The sequence below is a fragment of the Entelurus aequoreus genome, linkage group LG28, assembly GCF_033978785.1.
Source record: "Entelurus aequoreus isolate RoL-2023_Sb linkage group LG28, RoL_Eaeq_v1.1, whole genome shotgun sequence".
In the NCBI taxonomy this organism is placed as follows: Eukaryota; Metazoa; Chordata; class Actinopteri; order Syngnathiformes; family Syngnathidae; genus Entelurus; species Entelurus aequoreus.
The window spans coordinates 22377118-22399737 of NC_084758.1; the positions used below are offsets into that span (position 1 = coordinate 22377118).

At 38.1% G+C, this 22620-nt stretch overlaps 1 long non-coding RNA gene across 1 annotated transcript in view; it reads right to left on the reverse strand.

Moving 5' to 3' along the window:
• Positions 1 to 15647: 15647 nt before the first annotated feature.
• The window catches only part of LOC133645122 (uncharacterized), a 33258-nt gene continuing 26285 nt past the window's right edge, over positions 15648 to 22620 (reverse strand). Inside the window, exon 3 of the long non-coding RNA XR_009824907.1 lies at positions 15648 to 16072. This is a non-coding gene — a long non-coding RNA (uncharacterized LOC133645122). The remainder of the gene's footprint in view (positions 16073 to 22620) is intronic.

Sequence of the window (22620 nt, forward strand, 5' to 3'; positions counted from 1 at the left end):
TATCAGCTGCTGAGTTTCATTTTTTTATGATTTCTGCGAGTTTTCCAATGAAAAAAATGTGCCTTTGTTAGAATAATTATATATATATATATATATATATATATATATATATATATATATATATATATTATCACACTAACTTTATGCTTAAGGGCCGTTGCAATAAATTATTGTCAATTGTGCTGAAGTGGTATTTTTGTATCTGTGCAAAGCTGTCAGTCCAAAAGATTGCCAGCTGTCTTTATCAGTGTCTGTGTCCAGACTCGGCCTGCTGACGGCCAAGGCCGAACACCGCCGTGACGCAGACAGAGCAGAGACAAGGCGATTTGACCTGGCGTCAAATAATTTGTATTTATTCTATAACAGTGGTTCTTAACCTGGGTTCGATCGAACCCTAGGGGTTCGGTGAGTAGGCCTCGGGGGTTCGGCGGAGCCTCAAGACACACCCGACTCATCGTGTAAATAAAAACTTCTCCCTATCGGCGTATTACGGATACGGCAACAGCAGAAGTCACACTGATTTGCAGGTGTGTAATTTGTTGAGAGTTCATGCACTGTGTTGGTTTTGTTCTTTGAACGAGGTAATGTTCATGCACGGCTCATTTTGGGCACCAGTAAAAAAATTAATTTGTCTTGAATTTGAAAAAAACTAAACATTTTATTTTTCACTAAAGAAGGCATGGTGGCACAGGGGTTAGTGCATGTGCCTCACTATACGAAGGTCCTGAGTAGTCCTGAGTTCAATCCCGGGCTCGGGATCTTTTTGTGTGGAGTTTGCATGTTCTCCCAGTGACTGCGTGGGTTCCCTCCGGGTACTCCGGCTTCCTCCCACCTGGGGATAGGTTGATTGGCAACACTAAATGGTCCCTAGTGTGTGAATGTGAGTGTGAATGTTGTCTGTCTATCTGTGTTGGCCCTGTGATGAGGTGGCGACTTGTCCAGGGTGTACCCCGCCTTCCGCCCGAATGCAGCTGAGATAGGCTCCAGCACCCCCGCGACCCCGAACGGGACAAGCGGTAGAAAATGGATGGATGGACTAAAGAAGGGTTCGGTGAATGCGTATTTGAAACTGGTGGGGTTCGGTACCTCCAACAAGGTTAAGAACCACTGTTCTATAATCATATATTGTGTCTAACTGGAGTTGTCGAGATTACCCCCTTCCCTCAGCGACAGCTTCAGTGATGTAATAGGGACCTTCCAAATAAATAGAGGTGGCACGCGGGCTTGACTTTTAGAATGTAGTTTGGGTCTGTAACTAGAATACAGCCCAAAACACGTGTCTCCTCATGAGCTAAATTGAACTCTGTCTCTGCATGATTCCTTGCTTCTTGTCTGATTATTAAATGTCATCAGTGTTTGAACCTGACAGCCTTGGCTCAAAAAAAAGGTTGAAAAACACCGGCTTACTTACTTGGCTTACTACATTCTCCATGTAGCTTGCCCATCACACGGAGCCTACACAGACACTCTTGTGCTACAGGGTGCCGTACAAAGTGTAAAGCCGACACGATCGTAGAAAATAAAAATCCTGACAGACGTCGAAAGACACAATTCGGGTCAACTGCGGGCCAATAATGACGAACCTTTCGCTCAAGGGCATTTAGCGTTCCCGCGGCCCATTAAGATCCGTCTTGAGGAGTCAATCCTCGACTCAACACGGCGTTCATTAAAATTGCATCGGAAGGTGCCATTTTCACTCACCGGCTTAATTGTCAGACGGTGTAGATTGGACCGGTGACAATGACGCTATCTGTGTCACAGGAGATAGTTAGCGCCACTCAGGCACAGCTGTCACCGCCAAGCAGCGCCATCCATTGCGGGACTTGAATCATGTGTCATATGGGCCAAATTAGGCTCGGGACAAAATTAAATGAGCTGGCTCATAAATTATAGGAAAGCAGGATGAATGGTGGAAGGGGTGGGGGTGCTATATATCTTTGCCGTGGTCATCATCAATCTTCAGGAGATTGGACCTCTTAATTTCCCATCACACAAAGAAGCGTGAGTTATTCTCTCCCGCGCTCGTTCACCATCCCATCATCGTGACGTTAAAGCCCAGACCAGGTAACATCTCCGTCTCGCTCTGATGAGCCTTGTTTCATTACGCCGCTTCTTTGCTGATTGAACGCTCGGATGCAGCCCGATGTTCCCTGGAAGGCCTTTGCAAGAAGTCGTGATGGCACATTTGCCCGACTTCTTCAAATAACAGCCTTCAGTCCAATGTACGCCGAGCCTCAACGAGTCACCAGGGGTTGTCGTCCAACCATTAAATGCCTTCATCCAACACCTGGCAGTTTAATACGTGAACTCAGGTGGTTACCAGGTCTTGGGACGGTAGAACCTCCAAATGTCAACGTCTTAACCCTGTAACACCCCTTGTTGTAAAATTACAACGTTACCTTTAACCATCCTAAAAAACAATCTGTTATATATATATATATTTTTTTTTTTACCACATTTACACAGTCATTGGGTCCTATTGTTCAGTCTCACAAGGCTATTGGATTGCACATTTTTTTATAAGTCACGCCTTGTGGCCATGCACTCACACAACCTCTCAAGGTTTCCTTCGCACAACATCTATTTGTTTCATTGGACTGGATTCATCAGATTCAAGTAAGGAAAATGTATTTTATATTTGTTTTGGTTGTTATTACAATGTCTAGAGCATGTACATATGTAGTTATTGTGAAACAGATGCATCACATTTCATTTAGAGCTTGTTATATAATTGTTACAATTATACAACACTGGGTGAATGTGGTAGTCAAAATAGCTGGCTTGTTACAGTGGGCTCAAACAGGTTGTATTCCCTCCACTACATCACTGCCTGAAGTATTTTCTCTATACATGGATAGTATACATTCTACCCTTGTGTTGTGTTCTAGTTTTTCTATATTTGGGTCTTACAGGGTTAAAGAGGGCTGTATTATGCAAAACACACTTTTCTTTTCCGTTGGCACCTAGGATCCCATAGTTGTTAGAGTGTCCGCCCTGTGATCGGTAGGTCGTGAGTTCAAACCCCGGCCGAGTCATACCAAAGACTATTAAAAAAAATGGGACCCATTACCTCCCTGCTTGGCACTCAGCATCAAGGGTTGGAATTGGGGGTTAAATCACCAAAAATGATTCCCGGGCGCGGCCACCGCTGCTGCTCACTGCTCCCCTCACCTCAAAAGGGGGTGATCAAGGGGATGGGTCAAATGCAGAGGACAAATTTCACCACACCTAGTGTGTGTGAGACTATCATTGGTACTTTAACTTTAACTTTAAGTGCCGAAAACGTAAATAAAAAATTATAAAAGTGCCGAAAATGTCAATTTAAACAAGGGATGTCCAAACGTTTTGACTTGGGGCCCGCATTGTGTTAAAAAAAAATTTGGTCGGGGGCCGAAAGACGAATGCATGTAAAGTAACATATTGAGATATATATATATATATACAGTCACGATCAAAAGTTTACATACACTTGTAAAGAACAATGTCATGAGTTTCCAATAATTTCTACAACTCTTATTTTTTTGTGATAGAGTGATTGGAGCACATACTTGTTGGTCACAAAAACTGATTCATGAAGTTTGGTTCTTTTATGAATTTATTATGGGTCTACTGAAAATGTGAGCAAATCTGCTGGGTCAAAAGTATACATACAGCAATGTTAATATTTGCTTACATGTCCCTTGGCAAGTTTCACTGCAATAAGGGGCTTTTGGTAGCCATCCACAAGCTTCTGCTTGAATGTTTGACCACTCCTCTTGACAAAATTGGTGCAGTTCAGCTAAATTTGTTGGTATTCTGGCATGGACTTGTTTCTTCAGCATTGTCCACACATTTAAGTCAGGACTTTGAGAAGGCCATTCTAAAACTTTAATTCTAGCCTGATTTAGCCATTCCTTTACCACTTTTGATGTGTGTTTGGGGTCATTGTCCTGTTGGAACACCCAACTGCGCCCAAGACCCAACCTCCGGGGTGATGATTTTAGGTTGTCCTGAAGAATTTGGAGGTAATCCACCTTTTTAATTGTCCCATTTAAAGCACGAGTTCCATTGGCAGCAAAACAAGCCCAGAGCATAATACTACAACCACCATGCTTGACGGTAGGGATGGTGTTCCTGGGATAAAAGGCCACACCTTTTCTCCTCCAATTTTTGTTTCATCTGACCACAGAACTTTCCTCCAGAATGTCTTATCTTTGTCCGTGTGATGTAACCAAATATTAACATTGGACATGTAATCAAATATTAACATTGCTGTATGTATACTTTTGACCCAGCAGATATGGTCACATTTTCAGTAGACCCATAATAAATCCATAAAAGATCCAAACTTCATGAATGTTTTTTGTGACCAACAAGTATGTGCTCCAATCACTCTATCCCAAAAAAATAAGAGTTGTAGAAATGATTGGAAACTCAAGACAGCCATGACGTTATGTTCTTTAATAGTGTATGTACACTTTTGATCGCGACTGTATATATATATATATATATATATATATATATATATATATATATATATATATATATATATATATATATATATACACATACAGTACAGGCCAAAAGTTTGGACACACCTTCTCATTCAATGAGTTTTCTTTATTTTCATGACTATTTACATTGTAGATTGTCACTGAAGGCATCAAAACTATGAATGAACACATGTGGAGTTATGTACTTAACACAAAAAGGTGAAATAACTGAAAACATGTTTTATATTTTAGTTTCTTAAAAATAGCCACCCTTTGCTCTGATTACTGCTTTGCACACTCATGGCATTCTCTCGATGAGCTTCAAGCACACCTGTGAAGTGAAAACCATTTCAGGTGACTACCTCTCGAAGCTCATGAGTTCCCTCACTGCAGGTGCTGCAGTGTCTTTTAGTGCTTTCAACCAGAAGTAAAAGTGCTGTTCCGTCTTCTAGCTGTCCATAGCGTTTCTACTTGTATGGATTTTTCATTCAATACTAAAACGGTTTAAAAATGTTTCAGTAAATTCACCAAAACGTCACAGTGGAATTATTGAGTCCGTTTAGCTGATTGGCAAGCTAGCTTCCGCAGCTAGTGGGTCCATGACGATGACTTCTGTTTTGATTGATCAGCGGTTTTTACTGCCGTGTTACAAACACCGTTTGGAAACAATTAAGGTAAGTAAAATAAACATTTACAGAATCTCTCTGGGTAAATACCTAATTTCACAACATATATATCTGCGGCTTATAGTCGGTGCGGCTAATTTATGAAAAACATTTTTATTTTTCCCTAAAACTTAGTGGGTGCGGCCCTTTTTTACACACATTTAGCATTACTAGATTTTTTAAAAGTGTAAATAAAAACTACAATAAAATTAGAACATAATAAAAATGTGAGTACAACATCTGGTGTGTATGCTGTGGACTACCTTTTAGATCAAAACTTTTTCCACCAAGGGCTACATATATATATATATATATATATATATATATATATATATATATATATATATATATATATATATATATATATATATAAGAACATTTTAAGTATGGGGAGGCCATTTTGGATATGTTTACTTTGTAAAAAAAAAGAAAATGCTAAAAAGAGACATAGGTATTTAAACTTAATATCATATTTTTGTTTATAGGTGAAAAAGTATATTATTAATAATCATTAAAAGGATGTCCAAGGTGAGGCCCGGGGGCCATTTGCGGCCCACAACTCGAGTTTTGTTGACTCGCAAAATATTATATTATATAGAAAAAAAAACTAAAAGACATGACGTCGTGGGAAAAATCTGGAATTTGTATAATAAAAAAACAATTATAATAATACAGATTGTCACAACACAAAGCTTACACTAAGTTGTGTTTTTAAATATATATAATTTTAGTTTTCTGCATTTTTTTTTACAAAATAAAAAAAAAAAATCAAAATGGCCCCTGCATGCTTTGACTTTTTAGTATGCTGCCCTTCAGCTTTTCCTCATTACATTACACAGTTCTGCTCTTTATTCTTGCATTTTCTTATTGTTGTTTTTTATCTGACAATATTCTGCGGGCAGCACTTTGGACACCCCTGCTTTAGATGAACCCGAAAAGAGTATCCAAAAATAAATAAAAAAAATAAATACAAATAAAATAAATAAATAAAAAAAAGATAATAAAATAAATGCAATTAAAAATAGTGTTTTTTAAAATATAAATGTTTTTTTCATTTTTATAAAAAAAACAACAACAGTTAATTAAAATGCTGCTAAGTTTGCTTGAACTCTGACTCCTTTTTTTTTAGTCCAGTTGCTACTCTGCACGGGCAATTGCCGTCGCTAAATGTGCATGCGCATAAAAAAACCCACAGAAAAGAGCCGTTCAAAAGACTCGATTAGTTCGCGAACCTCACATCTCTCCATCTGTTGCTTGACGCCTGACTAGAATCGCAGTGCAAACATTTTTTATCTTGTTATCTTCTGTTATACCACTAGGAAATCATGTATTCAGTAAAAAAATTTAAAAAAATAAACACTGACTTCTTCCCCGTGTTGGAGGAAAAATAAAGTGGAAAAAAACACAAACATTAAATATTCTCATCCTCAGAGATGATGCGGAGTTGTCGAAAAAATACAAATACAGGTGGTTGATATATGTTTACACATATTTGGTTTTGCAGTTACTTTCTTCGTGGATGTAACATTCATTAGAACGTCAGTTTTATTAACTAATATGATTTTAAACTTTAAAAAAATACACACCCAAACATACGTAGGACATTAGTCAAAACCACTCTAAAAATATAAGCATCGATAAGTGTAATTTATTCATTCCACATTAATACACTAACATGATTGGCATCATGAAGGCATTGATGGATTATTTACAAGACGCCGGGTACGTGTCCACAAAAGACTCACACCAAATAATCCTCCTGCAGCTAAAAAAAAAAAAAAAAAGAAAAAGAAAAAGAAGCAACAACAAAAATCAATGATACAAATTGGCTCTGTTGGCTGCAGCCAGGAACCAACACAAACATTGACTAGTGAGCATGAATGGTAATAAGGGAGCCATCTGAAAATAACTTGTATTCTGTTTTTATTATAAACAATTATTACCATTGCTAGATATTGCTGCAATCCTTTAGTGCGACATTAAAGTGTCATCTAGGCCACTTTAAAGCCCATTTCGCAGTTTACTCGCTCCCTGCAATGTGCATTCATCTGATGAAGAGATGATTCATTTGAATTCCAAAGCAGATTAGAAGACACAGTCGAGTTTCAAAACTAGAGTCAAAGGTTCTGCTGGGGGGGAAAAAACATGGACTGTCAAAGTTAACTCGGTAATTAGGAGTTAACTATAAGTTCCTTTGACAACGATCTTTTTTTTTTAACGCGCGATTAACATCCTGACTCCTTTTTGACCCTCGGCCCGTTCCGTAGCTTGAGGAAATGTAAAGGCATCCAGTTACTGTGCAGACACAAGCCAGATAATAGCGAGCAGAAATGCACAAAGAAAGGGGCATAATATGGAAATATCAAATCCATGGCTCCATCTAGTGGTACGTCAAAAACATATGTACCGTATGTGGAGTATCGTTGTCGATGTTTGTGCATTGTGGCCAAAAATAAGAAGTTTACTTGTTAAACGAAACCTCTGCCTTGTTTTTAGTTAATACTTAGGCGTACTACGCTACCGTATTTTAATGTTGGTCTTTACGGTGGTACTTGGAGAGCCAAGTGTTTTCTAAAGTCAACACAATAACACATTTTTAAGTTTATCTTCTAAAATGTGGAATTTGCTGATATTCTCGTAAATGGTGTATTCACTGTGTGACATTGAATGCGATATACTTAGACTTCCTTTTTATTGTCATTCAAATTTGAACTTTACAGTACAGATAAGAACAAAATGTTGTTTCATTAGCTCATGGTAGTGCAGGATCAAAAAGCAATAAGGTGCATATATGAATGAATAAATAGGTTACTGTACGGATAAATATATTGAACTTTTTCACATGCAGCCACGTTTATGGATGTATGTTATATTGTCTTTTTTATTCCAGTGAGTTAATCCATTTTGGGGGGAGTTAAGGGGATAATTATGATGCGTTCAATGCGTTCAATACATAAGTTGTTTCAAAATAAAGTGCACAAAAAACAAAAACAAAAAAATTATATTGGCTCCCATTGCCCTCAAATTCTTCCTGTAAACAATAAAAATAACCAAAAAATGTTTAAAAAATCCAATCATTTTAGTGTTGTTTATATACTGATAAGATACTAGGTATCAATGTTATCGATCGCGCTGACTTTACATTGAAGCTTGTCAGTGTGTGTGGCATGCCTAGTCATTATGTTTCCTCCAGTCATCCAGTGATAATCATACTTGGGGAAAAATTAACCAGGATTAGTATCTTAGAAGCGGCTTCGCACTGTGGATAGACGACGCGTTAGTTGCAGCTTCTCCTCAAATTGGAGCCGGTGTTCTGGCAAGACGTGCACCCTCCTGGCATTCATGTGCCTGCCTGCACCTGTGTAATGAGTCGGAAGTTACACACGTGCAGGCGGGTGCATGGATGCACCGGAATTTTTGAGGTCCTTTTTATTTTTTTACAGGAAAAAATTGAGGGCAAAATAGATTTACCGTATTTTTCGGAGTATAAGTCGCACGAGCTAAAATGCATAATAAAGAAGGGGAAAAACATATAAGTTGCACTGGAGTATAAGTCGCATTTTTGGGGGAAATGTATTTGATAAAACCCAACACCAAGAATAGACATTTAAAAGGCAATTTAAATAAATAAAGAATAGTGAACAACAGGCTGAATAAGTGTACGTTATACGAGGCATAAATAACCAACTGATACATGCCTGGTATGTTAACGTAACATATTATGGTAAGAGTCATTCAAATAACTATAAAATATAGAACATGCTATATGTTTACCAAACAATCTGTCACTGCTAATCGCTAAATCCCATGAAATCTTATACGTCTAGTCTCTTACGTGAATAAGCTAAATAATATTATTTGATATTTTACGGTAATGTGTTAATAATTTCACACACAAGTCGCTCCTGAGTATAAGTTGCACGCCAAACGGCCAAACTATGAAAAAAACTGCGACTTATAGTCCGAAAAATACGGTAAATTGGAGTAAGTATAAGTGTTTGCTTTTGTTTGGTTTTTGTGCACTAGCCACTTTATTTTGCAACAAAAAAATGTATAGGGCATTCGATGTCACAAATTGAATACACAATTTACCAGAATATCAGCAAATTCAACATTTTAAATTTAAACTTAAAAAATGTGTTTACTTTGGCGCCACCTTAGAAAACACTTGGCTCTCCAAGCACCACCATAATGACCAACATCAAAATAAAGTAGCATAGTATGCCTAAGTGTTAATTAATAATCAGTGTTTTTAATATTTTTGGCCACAATGCACAAACATCGACAATGATACTCCACATACGGTACATACGTACAGACTTCTTTGGCGTACCACCAGATGGAGCCACAGTTTACCAGACTCCACATTGTACCAAAGTTTGTGAATCACTGCTTTAGTGACTCGCTATGATAGATTTGCAGTTCTATAATTTATTGTTTTGTTATATAGCATGTTGGAATATTATCGTGTCTCTGTGACGCAATCTTAGGCCATGTAACCACTGGGACCGAGATGAGGTATCGATCAGTTCATAAAGTTAGGGACATCTCAACCAGGGCATTCGATTCGATTCTTGTGGGTAGCGATTCGATTCAGAATTGATTCTTGATTCAAAATCCCGCTAATGAACTTCAGGGACAAGATGAACGACCTCGACAAAAAGTTAAAGTGTCCAATAAGGTTGTACGGTATAGTACCGCGATACTAATGAATCCTATTCTGTACTATATTGCCTCTGAGAATCGGTGGATCTACACCTAACATCCACTGTAATGATACCAAGTACTGGAGCGTACAAAACATTGTTTATTTTATTTTTAAATGCACATTATATTTATAAACTCAGGAAATATGTCCCTGGACACATGAGGACTTTAAATATGACCAATGCATGATCCTGTAACTACTTGGTATCGGATTGATACCCAAATATGTGGTATCATCCAAAGCTAATGTAAAGCATCCAAACAACAGAATAATAAGTGATTATTACATTTTAAAACAGATAGTAAGCAGATATTAACAAGTGGATTAATAATACATTTTCTACCACTTGTCCTTAATAATGTTGATAAATGACACAATATGTCACTGCATATGTCAGCAGTTAAATTAGGAGCATTTGTTTGTTTACTTACTAATAAAAGACAAGTTGTCTTGTATGTTCACTATTTTATTTAAGGACAAACTTGCAATAATAAACATATGTTTAATGTACCCTAAGATTTTTAGTTAAAATAAAAGGCAATAATGACATTTTTTGTGGTCCCCTTTATTTAGAAAAGTACCAAAAAATATCGAAATCATTTTAGGGACAACACTAGAGTCCAACTTAACGGCAACAAACACAACCAAGTCTTTAACCAGCTCTCCGAATACATGAACGCCGAGAAGTCGGTCGGGGTCGGCGAGGGGAGCGAACTCCGAGCTTTTCAGGTGAACAGCTGGACCGTGGCATATTTGGCGGGCAGAGACAACGAGGCACAGCTGGCTTTTAAGAGGCAGAGCTCCCCGGGAGCCCGCGGGAGGTCACAGCCTGCTAGGCCGTGAAGCCTCGCTCGACGGGGAGCTCTGCGTAAAAGGCAGAAGGCCTGCGTCGCCGCGTGCAGATGTTCCCGCCGCTCGGCTGGCGGGCCTCGAAAGCACACAAAACACACTCGGAGCCGAGAAGCGTTTCACACGTCGTCATACGACACGTATCGGTGCCAGCGACACGCTGATGCGTCGCAACAGGCGCCACCTCGACGCTCCCGGGTGGTGCAAACAATCAAGTCGGGCTTAAAGAGCTCTCCAAGGTTCTGATACACTGTGTCATTATTCCTGCTCCTTTCTGCTACTAGTAGATTTCAAAATACCCAACAAAAGAATATCTATTATACAAAACCCAAAACCAGTGAAGTTGGCACGTCGTGTAAATCATGAATAAAAACCGAATACAATGATTTGCAAATCCTTTTCAACTTATATTCAATTGAATAGACTGCAAAGACAATATATTTAATGTTCCAACTGAGAAACTTCATTTGTTTTTGCAAATAATCATTAACTTAAAAATTTAATGGCAGACACATTGCAAAAAAGTTGTCACAGGGGCATTTTTACCACTGTGTTACATGGCCTTTCCTTTTAACAACACTCAGTAAACGTTTGGGAACTGAGGAAACCAATTATTGAAGCTTCTCAGGTGGAATTCTTTCCCATTCTTGCTTGATGTACAGCTTAAGTTGTTTAACAGTCCGGGGGTCTCTGTTGTGGTATTTTACGCTTCATATTGCACCACATATTTTCAATGGGAGACAGGTCTGGACTACAGGCAGGCCAGTCTAGTACCGCACTCTTTTACTATGAAGCCACGCTGTTGTAACACGTGGCTTGGCATTGTCTTGCTGAAATAAGCAGGGGCGTCCATGATAACGTTGCTTGGATGGCAACATATGTTGCTCCAAAACCTGTATGTACCTTTCAGCATTAATGGTGCCTTCACAGATGTGTAAGTTACCCATGCTTTGGGCACTAATACACCCCCATACCATCACAGATTCTGGCTTTTCAACTTTGCGCCTATAACAATCCGGATGTTTTTTTCCCTTTGTTTCGGCGGACACGACGGCCACAGTTTCCAAAAAAAATTTGAAATGTACTCGTCACACCAACAGAGCACTTTTCCACTTTGCATCAGTCCATCTTAGATGAGCTTGGGCCCAGCGAAGCAGGCGGCGTTTCTGGGTGTTGTTGATAAATGGCTTTGGCTTTGCATAGTATACTTTTAACTTGCACTTACAGATGTAGCAACAAACTTTAGTTACTGACAGTGGTTTTCTGAAGTGCTCCTGAGCCCATGTGGTGATATCCTTTACACACTGATGTCGCTTTTTGATGCAGTACCGCCTGAGGGATCGAAGGTCCGTAATATCATCGCTTACGTGCGGTGATTTCTCCAGATGTTTTTGGAATTACCAACAGAAGAGAAGCATACCATGCACTGTTGTGACTAATCCAACAGCTTTTAATGTTAACTGCACCCGTTTTGTACAAGTAGCATACCATGCACTGCCATAACTATTACAAAAATGTACTGTACAAAAACATAAATGTAAACATTTGGTACGAAACAACACAAAATACTACAAGTACCGTCCGTAGTATACCATGCACTGCCACAACTGCTATGACATTTGAGATATTTTCTAACTGTTCCAATTGTTTTTAATGTTAATGGCACTCATTTAGTTCTTTCACGCAGAAAGTAGCATACCATGCACTGTCAGGATTATTACACACTTTTTTCTACAAGCATATTTCAATCAAAATGCATCCCGTTTTTGGAATTACCAACAGAAGAGAAGCATAAGATGCACTGTTGTGACTAATTCAACAGCTTTTAATGTCAACCGCACCCGTTTAGTACAAGTAGCATGCCATGCACTGCCATAACTATTACAAAAATAGTACTGTACACAAACATAAATGTAAACATTTGGTACGAAACAACAAAATATTACAAGTACCGTTTGTAGCATACCATGTACTGTCCAAACTTTAATGACATTTGAGATATTTTGTAACTATTCCAACTGTTTAATGTTAATGACACATATTTTGTTCTTTCACGCAGAAAGTAGCATACCATGCACTGTCAGGATTATTACACACTTTTTTCTACAAGCATATTTCAATCAAAATGCATCCTGTTTTTGGAATTACCGACAGAAGAGAAGCATACCATGCACTGTTGTGACTATTCCAACAGCTTTTAAATTTAACCGCACTTGTTTTGTACAAGTAGCATACCATGCACTGCCATAACTATTACAAAAATAGTATTGTACAAAAACGTAAAAGTAAACATTTGGTACGAAACAACAGAAAATAATACAAGTACCGTCCGTAGCATACCATGCCCTGTCACAACTGTTATGACATTTGAGATATGTTCTAAGTATTCTAACTTTTTAATGTTAATGGCACTCATTTTGTATTTCCACACAGAAAGCAGCATACCATGCACTGTCATAACCATTTCAAAATAGTACTGTTCAAAAACATAAATGTAAACATTTGGTACGAAACAACACAAAATACTACAAGTACCGTCCGTAGCATACCATGCACTGTCAAAACTGTTATGATATTTGAGATATTTTTTTAACTATTCCAACTTTTTAATGTTAATGGCACTCATTTTGCTCTTTCACGCAGAACGTAGCATAGCATGCACCGTCATGATTATTGTATCGCCTTAGGGACAAGCGAGAAGAAAATGGATGGATGGATGTCTCAACCAAAATGCATCCTGTTTTTGTAATTACCAACCATATACTGTTGTGACTGTGAAAAACATAAATGTAAACATTTGGTACGAAACAACATAAAATAATACAAGTACCGACTGTAGCATACCATGCACTGCCATAACTATTACAAAAATAGTACTGTACAAAAACATAAATGTAAACATTTGGTACGAAACAACATAAAATACAACAAGTACCGTCCGTAGCATACCATGTACTGTCACAGCTGTTATGCCATTTGAGATATTGTTTAACTATTCCAACTGTTTTTAATGTTAATGGAACTCATTTTGTTCTTCCACACAGAATGTAGCATACCATGCACTGCTCTTACTATTCCAAAATTGTACTGTTCAAAACGTAAACATTAATTGCAAAATAGTACAAGTATTATGGCATGCCATGCACTGTCAGGACTATTCCGATATTTTGTAACTATTGCAACAGCTTTTAACGTTAATGGCATTCATTTTGTACTTCCAAGCAGAAAGTAGCTTACAATGCACTTTCATAAGTATTCTGAAATAGTACTCTACAAAAATGTAAACATTTAATTCAAAATAGTACAAGTACTGTAGCATATAATGCATTGTTGTGACTATTCCAACTGTTTTTAATGTTTATACACTAATTTTGTACTTTCACGCAGCAAGTAGCATAGCCATATGCAAATAGCCTTGAACCAAATCTATTATTTTTTACTGCTTGCTATAAGCGATTGCAGTAGCATGTCATGCACTGTCATAACTATTCCGGTATTTTAAATATGTGGCAAGTAGGGATGTACGGTATACCGGTACTGGTATAGTATCGTGGTACGAATGAATCAAAAATGGTAATATACTCTGTTTGAAAAGTACCGGTTCCCGGGCGTGTAATTGCTGGTTTTACGAGCAGAGGAGCATATTCAGCAGCGCACACTCACAGAGTACTTACAAGCAGACACAGTGTGTAGATCGAAAAGGGAGAACGGACGCATTTTGGCTTAAAAACTAACGATAAAGGTGACGTTATAATACTGAAACGCCCTTAGGTAGAGGTGCTTTAAGACATGGCTAGCTAGCTAGCGGTGAACGTTCATCGGCAGTCTGCAGTGTTTTAGCTACTTCTAAATCACTAATCCGACAAATAAAATAAGTTTCTTACAAGTATCATCCCTGCAGGACGAGGAATAGCTAAACATGCTTCACTACACACCGTAGTAGGATACGATAACTAACTGCTAACAGCAAGCTAGCACCCTGAATGTAAACAAATGCCATGGGTGGATCTACACCTGATATCCACTGTAATGATACCGTATCTAGTCGATACTACTATGATTACATCGATATTTTTTATCGTCACAAAATCTTTTTTCCTTTTAAAAAAAAATTCATATTATGTTTATAAACCCAGGAAATATGTCCCTGGACACATGAGGACTTTGAATGTGACCAATGCACGATCCTGTAACTACTTGGTATCGGATCGATACCTACATTTGTGGTATCATCCAAAACAAAATGTAAAGTATCCAAACAACAGAAGAATAAGTGATTATTACATTTTAACAGAAGTGTAGATAGAACATGTTGAAAGAGAAAGTAAGCAGATATTAACAGTAAATGAACAAGTAGATTAATAATTCATTTTATACCACTTGTCCTTAATAATTTTGACAAAATAATAGAATGATAAATGACAATATGTTTATGGAGCTCTCTCTTCTCCGGGTTCTTCGGACCACCAAGCACCGACATGACAGCCCCTTCCAGGTTTACAATAACGTTTATTTTTCAATAAATCGTCTCTTCTGTCTGCTTTTCAGCAATCGTTTACTACAAATTAAGCACATGAATGGTTTCTCTCCAGTGTGTAGTCTGTCTCGCTCTCACTCTAGGTCGTGCTCCCACTCCAACTCCCGACTGCTGCTTTTTAACAGAGCGACAGGTGATTAGATAAGCAGGCCCAGCTGGGCCATCTACGCACCTGTTGCTGATCTTTAAGCCGGTCCTGACACACGCCGCTTCGCTGCAGGTCCGCAGGCCACGCCCCCCTCCACAATGTTACTGCATATGTCAGCAGCTAAATTAGGAGCCTTTGTTTGTTTATTTACTACTAATGTTGTCTTGTATGTTCACTATTTTATTTAAGGACAAACTTGCAATGAGAAACATATGTTTAATGTACCCTAAGATTTTTTTAAAAATAAAGCCAATAATGCAAATTTTTTGTGGTCCCCTTTATTTAGAAAAATACCGAAAAGTATCGAAATACATACACAAATATTGGTATGGGGACAACACTAGTGGCGACGTAGCACGTGATTGAAGGACAACAGTCAGCAGTTATGTTTAGGTTGACGTAGGAGCCTCTGCAGCCGCCTGACGCTGGCATCGACGGTCCCCTCGACAGTGACGAAAAGAGGAAAAGACAACGTGAGTGGCAGGACGGCCTCCTCTCTCCCGTTTCTGGACCGTCTGTCCAACCTTACAAACGCCGGTCCGCCCAGGGGACAAATCCCCGCTGCTGACGCCGACCGACAAGCACATCTGGCGAGACCCAGTTCACCGGGTGACAGAAGCAATCAGCCGCTTGATATTCAGAGTGTCGACTCTGCAACCATGGCAGCGAGGACTGCAAGCGGGGGTGTCGATACTGCAAATGGAATATGGAGAAGAGCAATCAGGAATACTGGAGCTCCATAGGTGAACCTGAACTCTGACCCAGAAGTTCATAACAGAATAACGACTTACATAATCTTGTTTACGTGTACTCCCTTGTTCCTACTGGAATTTGGTTTAGATCTGGACCAAAAAAATGTACATACCAGTGTTGCCTTTTTTTTTTTTTAACTAACACAGGTTGCACACTGCAACAAAGAAATGATTGATTCACTTTCATAACAATGTTGGTATCAAATACTATCCAATGTACAAAACCCAAAACCAGTGAAGTTGGCATGTTATATAAGTCGTAAATAAAAACAGAATTCAACTTATATTCAATTGAATAGACTGCAAAGACAAGATATTTAATGTTCCGACTGAGAAATGTTTTTTGTTTTTTTTGCAAATAATCATTAACTTAGAATTTAATCGCAGCAACACATTGCAAAAAAGGGGCATTTTTACCACTGTGTTACATGGCCTTTCCTTTTAACACACTCAGTAAACGTTTGGGAACTGAGGAGACACATTTTTTAAGCTTTTCAGGTGGAATTTTTTCCCATTCTTGCTTGATTTACAGCTTAAGTTGTTCAACAGTCCGGGGGTCTCCGTTGTGGTATTTTAGGCTTCATAATGCGCCACACATTTTCAATGGGAGACAGGTCTGGACTACAGGCAGGCCAGTCTAGTACCCGCACTCTTTTACTACGAAGCCAGGCTTTTGTAACACGTGGCTTGGCATTGTCTTGCTGAAATAAGCAGGGGCGTCCATGATAACGTTGCTTGGATGGCAACATATGTTGCTCCAAAACCTGTATGTACCTTTCAGCATTAATGGCGCCTTCACAGATGTGTAAGTTACCCATGTCTTGGGCACTAATACACCCCCATACCATCACAGATGCTGGCTTTTCAACTTTGCGCCTATAACAATCCGGATGTTTTTTTCCTCTTTGGTCCGGAGAACACGACATCCGCAGTTTCCAAAAACAATTTGAAATGTGGACTCGTCAGACCACAAAACACTTTTCCATTTTGCATCAGTCTATCTTAGATGAGCTCGGGCCTAATGAAGCCGGCGACGTTTCTGGGTGTTGTTGATTAATGGCTTTCGCTTTGCATAGTGGAGTTTTAACTTGCACTTACAGATGTAGCGACACACTGTAGTTACTGACAGTGATTTTCTGAAGTGTTCCTGAGCCCATGTGGTGATATCCTTTACACACTGATGTCGCTTTTTGATGCAGTTCCGCCTGAGGGATCAAAGGTCCGTAATATCATCGCTTACGTGCAGTGATTTCTACAGATTATTTTAACCTTTTAATGAAATTACGGACTGTAGATGGTGAAATCCCTAAATTTCTTGCAATACCTGCTTGAGAAATGTTGTTCTTAAACTGTTGGACAATTTGCTCACGCATTTGTTCACAAAGTGGTGACCCTCGCCCCGTCCTTGTTTGTGAATGACTGAGCATTTTATGGGCGCTGCTTTTATACCCAATCATGGCACCCACCTGTTGCCAATTAGCCTGTTCACCTGTGGGATGTTTCAAATAAGTGTTGGATAAGCATTCCTTAACTTTCTCAGTCTTTTTTGCCACTTGTGCCAGCTTTTTTGAAACATATTGCGGGCATCAAAATCCCAAGAAGCTAATATTTGCAAAAAATAAAGTTTTCCTGTGTAATTATTAAATATCTTGTCTTTGCAGTCTATTCAATTGAATATAAGTTGAAAAGGATTTGCAAATCATTGTATTCTGTTTCTATTAACGATTTACACAACGTTCCAACTTCACTGGTTTTGTATTTACTTGTATAAAATGTAAAACATTTGATACACGCACCTATCCATCTCCAGAAAAACATATACTAACACATATTGTTGTGTTTAAAAATGCAGTTTAGATAACTTTTTGAGCATTGTTATAAAATCCTCCATCTTGGCAGCCAGAGTCATTCATCAATCCATCTTCTTCCGCTTATCCCAAGTCGGGTCGCGGGGGCAGCAGCCTAAGCAGAGAAGCCCTGACTTCCCTCTCATTTATTCAGCAGAGCATGAAAAAAACAAAACAATATCGCACCTGCTAGCTAGCGTACGCCCCCACTTCATGGTGGCTCACAATGTGGTGAATCAGAGTACTACAGCGCCTCTCAGTATGATTGTTCTGTATTAAGAGTCAGATTAGCGAGAATAATGATGTCAATCTGACAGTGAATATATTTATTACACTCAGCGAAGCAGGCAGCCTCGTGTTTGATAGGGAATGTGCAAATTGAGTGAATTACTCAAAACCAACATTTAAAAAAAAAATGTTATACATAATGGTGCTTGTTTATGTGCACCTTATTTGGAATCTGCATAAGTGGTTTCTTTGCACGTTGTATTAGTCAATTGGGGTATTTTTTAGCTGTTGTGTTTGTACAATATGCTGCAAAACTAAGCATAATGCATTTCAATTCGACAAAACAATCGAGTGTTTTTTGGTCACTGTTTGCAGTATTCCACACTCTGCAGTCCCACTGAAACAAGAAGACCTCGGGAATGGGCTTTTTAAGTTTTGATGTGGATTCTGACAAGTAGGTGCAGATTCAAGATGCGTCCATGCAGGCGCAAGACATTGAAACAACGTTGAGAATTTGTAGAATTAGCTCCTGACGCTAAGCAACTCAAACAAAACGTTGAAACAACATGCTTGTTGACGACGTTTATTCAATGTCAGGTTGTGACGATTTGACCATTGACATTTGTTCATATCCCAACCACAATTCTACAACACGAATGCAAGGTTGAAACAACATGCTTTTCGGCGACATTTATTCAATGTCAGGTTGTGACGTTGATTTGACACTTGAAATGTGGTCATTTCCCAACAAATATTCTATATCACAAATACAACGTTCAAACAACATACTTTTTGTCAACGTTTATTCAATGTCAGGTTGTGATGGTGATTTGACCATTACATGTTGGTAATTTCCCTACCAAAATCCTACAACACAAATACAACGTTGAAACAACATGCTTTTTGACGACGTTTATTCGACCATTGAAATTTGGAAATTTCTCAACCAATAGTCCACAACACAAATACAACGTTGAAACAACATGCTTTTCAGCAACGTTTATTCAATGTCAGGTTGTTACGCTAATTTGACCATTGAATTTTGGTCATTTTCCAACCAAAATACTACAACACAAATACAACGTTGAAACAACATACTTTTCGTCAACGTTTATTCAATGTCAGGCTGTGACGTTGATTTGTCCATTGAATTTTGGTCATCTCCCAACCAATATTCTACAACACAAATAAAACGTTGAAACAACATGCTTTTTGACTACGTTTATTTAATGTCAGGTTGTGATGGTGATTTGACCATTACATTTTGGTAATTTCCCTACCAAAATCCTACAACACAAATACGTTGAAACAACATGCTTTTTGACAACGTTTATTCAATGTCAGGTTGTTACGCTAATTTGACCATTGAAATTTGGTCATTTTCCAACCAAAATACTACAACACAAATACAACGTTGAAACAACATACTTTTCGTCAATGTTTATTCAAAGTCAGGTTGTGACGTTGATTTGTCCATTGAATTTTGGTCATCTCCCAACAAATATTCTACAACACAAATAAAACGTTGAAACAACATGCTTTTTGACTACGTTTATTTAATGTCAGGTTGTGATGGTGATTTGACCATTACATTTTGGTAATTTCCCTACCAAAATCCTACAACACAAATACAACGTTGAAACAACATGCTTTTTGACGACGTTTAATCGACCATTGAAATGTTTTAATTTCTCAACCAATAGTCCACAACACAAATACAACGTTGAAACAACATGCTTTTCAGCAACGTTTATTCAATGTCAGGTTGTTACGCTAATTTGACCATTGAATTTTGGTCATTTTCCAACCAAAATACTACAACACAAATACAACGTTGAAACAACATACTTTTCGTCAACATTTATTCATTGTCAGGTTGTGACGTTGATTTGTCCATTGAATTTTGGTCATCTCCCAACAAATATTCTAGAACACAAATAAAACGTTGAAACAACATGCTTTTTGACTACGTTTATTTAATGTCAGGTTGTGACGTTGATTTGACCATTGAAATGTGTTCATATCCCAACCACAATTCTACAACACCAATACTACGTTGAAACAACATGCTTTCGGCAACGTTTATTCAATGTTAGGTTTTGACGTTGATTTGACCATTGAAATTTGGTAATTTCCTAACAAAAATTCTACAACACAAATACAACATTGAAACAACATACTTTTCGTCAACGTTTATTCAATGTCAGGTTGTGACGTTGATTTGACCATAGAAATGTGTTCATATCCCAACCACAATTCTACAAAAAAAAATACAACCGTGAAAAAACATGCTTTTCGGCAAAGTTTATTTAATGTCAGGTTGTGACCAACGTTCCCTTTAAGGTGCGCGCCTGCGCAATTGCGCACCGCTCACGCGTCCTCAGCGCACAGCAAATTAATGCCGCGCAGGAAATCAAAAATCCCATCTGAACTTTAAACAAAACAAACACATTACAATTTATTCTGTATGATTTTGCAATGCAACTCTGTGAGCGACAGGTGACAACAAGAGTGGCCCCAATGAATAAAACAATCTTTGTCAACACCGTTCAATTATCGTCTGTCGAGACACTTTACGGACAGGAATTCCATCAATCACTTTATTGAGCAAAACTGTTTGTAACCACACCAAAAACAAGAACTGGTAATTTTCTGCCATACAAACCAGGCTTAAACCAACGTTATCATCCGTCATATCAACAGAAGCCGCTCGCTCGCTCACCTGCACCAACACACGCGGCACTAATGGCACTTAGCCAGCGCTGCGTTTATGGCCACTACAAAAAGTCGGACAACCCCAACGCCACACAATGTGTAAATGCCAGGTTGTAACACTCTGACTCCACAATCAGATGTGTGCTTATTTTACTGCCATTTATTAAAAATGTTAATCTAAGGATATTATTCATGAAATATTGTCACTAGATTTCATAAATGCTAATAAAAAGATGTATTTTACAGACAGAATGTAATGTAATCTCTGAAAGGGGTAACATTTCTTTTAAAGGCAGGACCCGCAGCCAGACATACAATACTAGCACATAGGTCATGAAAAACATGTTTTTTTTGTTATTGTCATTGTAAGGGGGCAAAATCACTTATATCAGAAAATTATTTTAATGAAACATTTAAATTGTTATGATGTCAGGTTTGGGACAGGTGTGCTGCTGGTGTGGCCACAGTGTGCACGTCTGATGTTGCTCACATGTGCTCCACTGAATGCTCAGGGAGTTTGTGCGTTTGCTCACACACATGAAAAATTAGAGGGAACATTGGTTGTGACGTTGATTTGACCATTGAATATTGGTCATCTCCCAACCAATATTCTACAACACAAATACAACGTTGAAACAACATGCTTTCGGCAATGTTTATTCAATGTCAGGTTTTGACTTTGATTTGACCATTGAAATGTGGTAATTTCCTTACCAAAATTCTACAACACAAATATAACATTGAAACAACATACTTTTCGTCAACGTTTATTCAATGTCAGGTTGTGACGTTGATTTGACCATTGAATTTTGGTCATCTCCCAACAAATATTCTACAACACAAATAAAACGTTGAAACAACATGCTTTTTGACTACGTTTATTCTACCATTGAAATTTCGTCATTTCCCAACCAATATTCCACAACTCAAATACAACGTTTATTCAATGTCAGGTTGTGACGTTGATTTGACCATTGAATTTTGGTCATCTCCCGACAAATATTCTACAACACAAATAAAACGTTGAAACAACATGCTTTTTGACTACGTTTATTCTACCATTGAAATTTCGTCATTTCCCAACCAATATTCCACAACTCAAATACAATGTTTATTCAATGTCAGGTTGTGACGTTGATTTCACCATTGAAATTTGGTCATTTTCCAACAAATATTATACAACACAAACACAACGTTTATTCAATGTCAGGTTGTGACGTTGATTTGACTATTGAAACTTGGTCATTTTCCAACAAATATTATACAACACAAATACAACGTTGAAACAACATACTTTTTGACAACATGTATTCAATGTCAGGTTGTGACGTTGATTTGACCATTGAATTTTGGTCATCTCCCAACCAACGTTGAAACAACATGCTTTCGGCAACGTTTTTTGATTTGACTATTGAAATTTGGTAATTTCCTTACCAAAATTCTACAACACAAATACAACATTGAAACAACATACTGTTCGTCAACGTTTATTCAATGTCAGGTTGTGACGTTGATTTGACCATTGAAATGTGTTCATATCCCAACCACAATTCTACAACACGAATACAACGTTGAAACAACATGCTTTCGGCAACGTTTATTCAATGTTAGGTTGTGACGTTGATTTGATCATAGAAATTTGGCCATTTCCCAACCAATATTCTACAACACAAATACAACGTTGAAACAACACACTTTT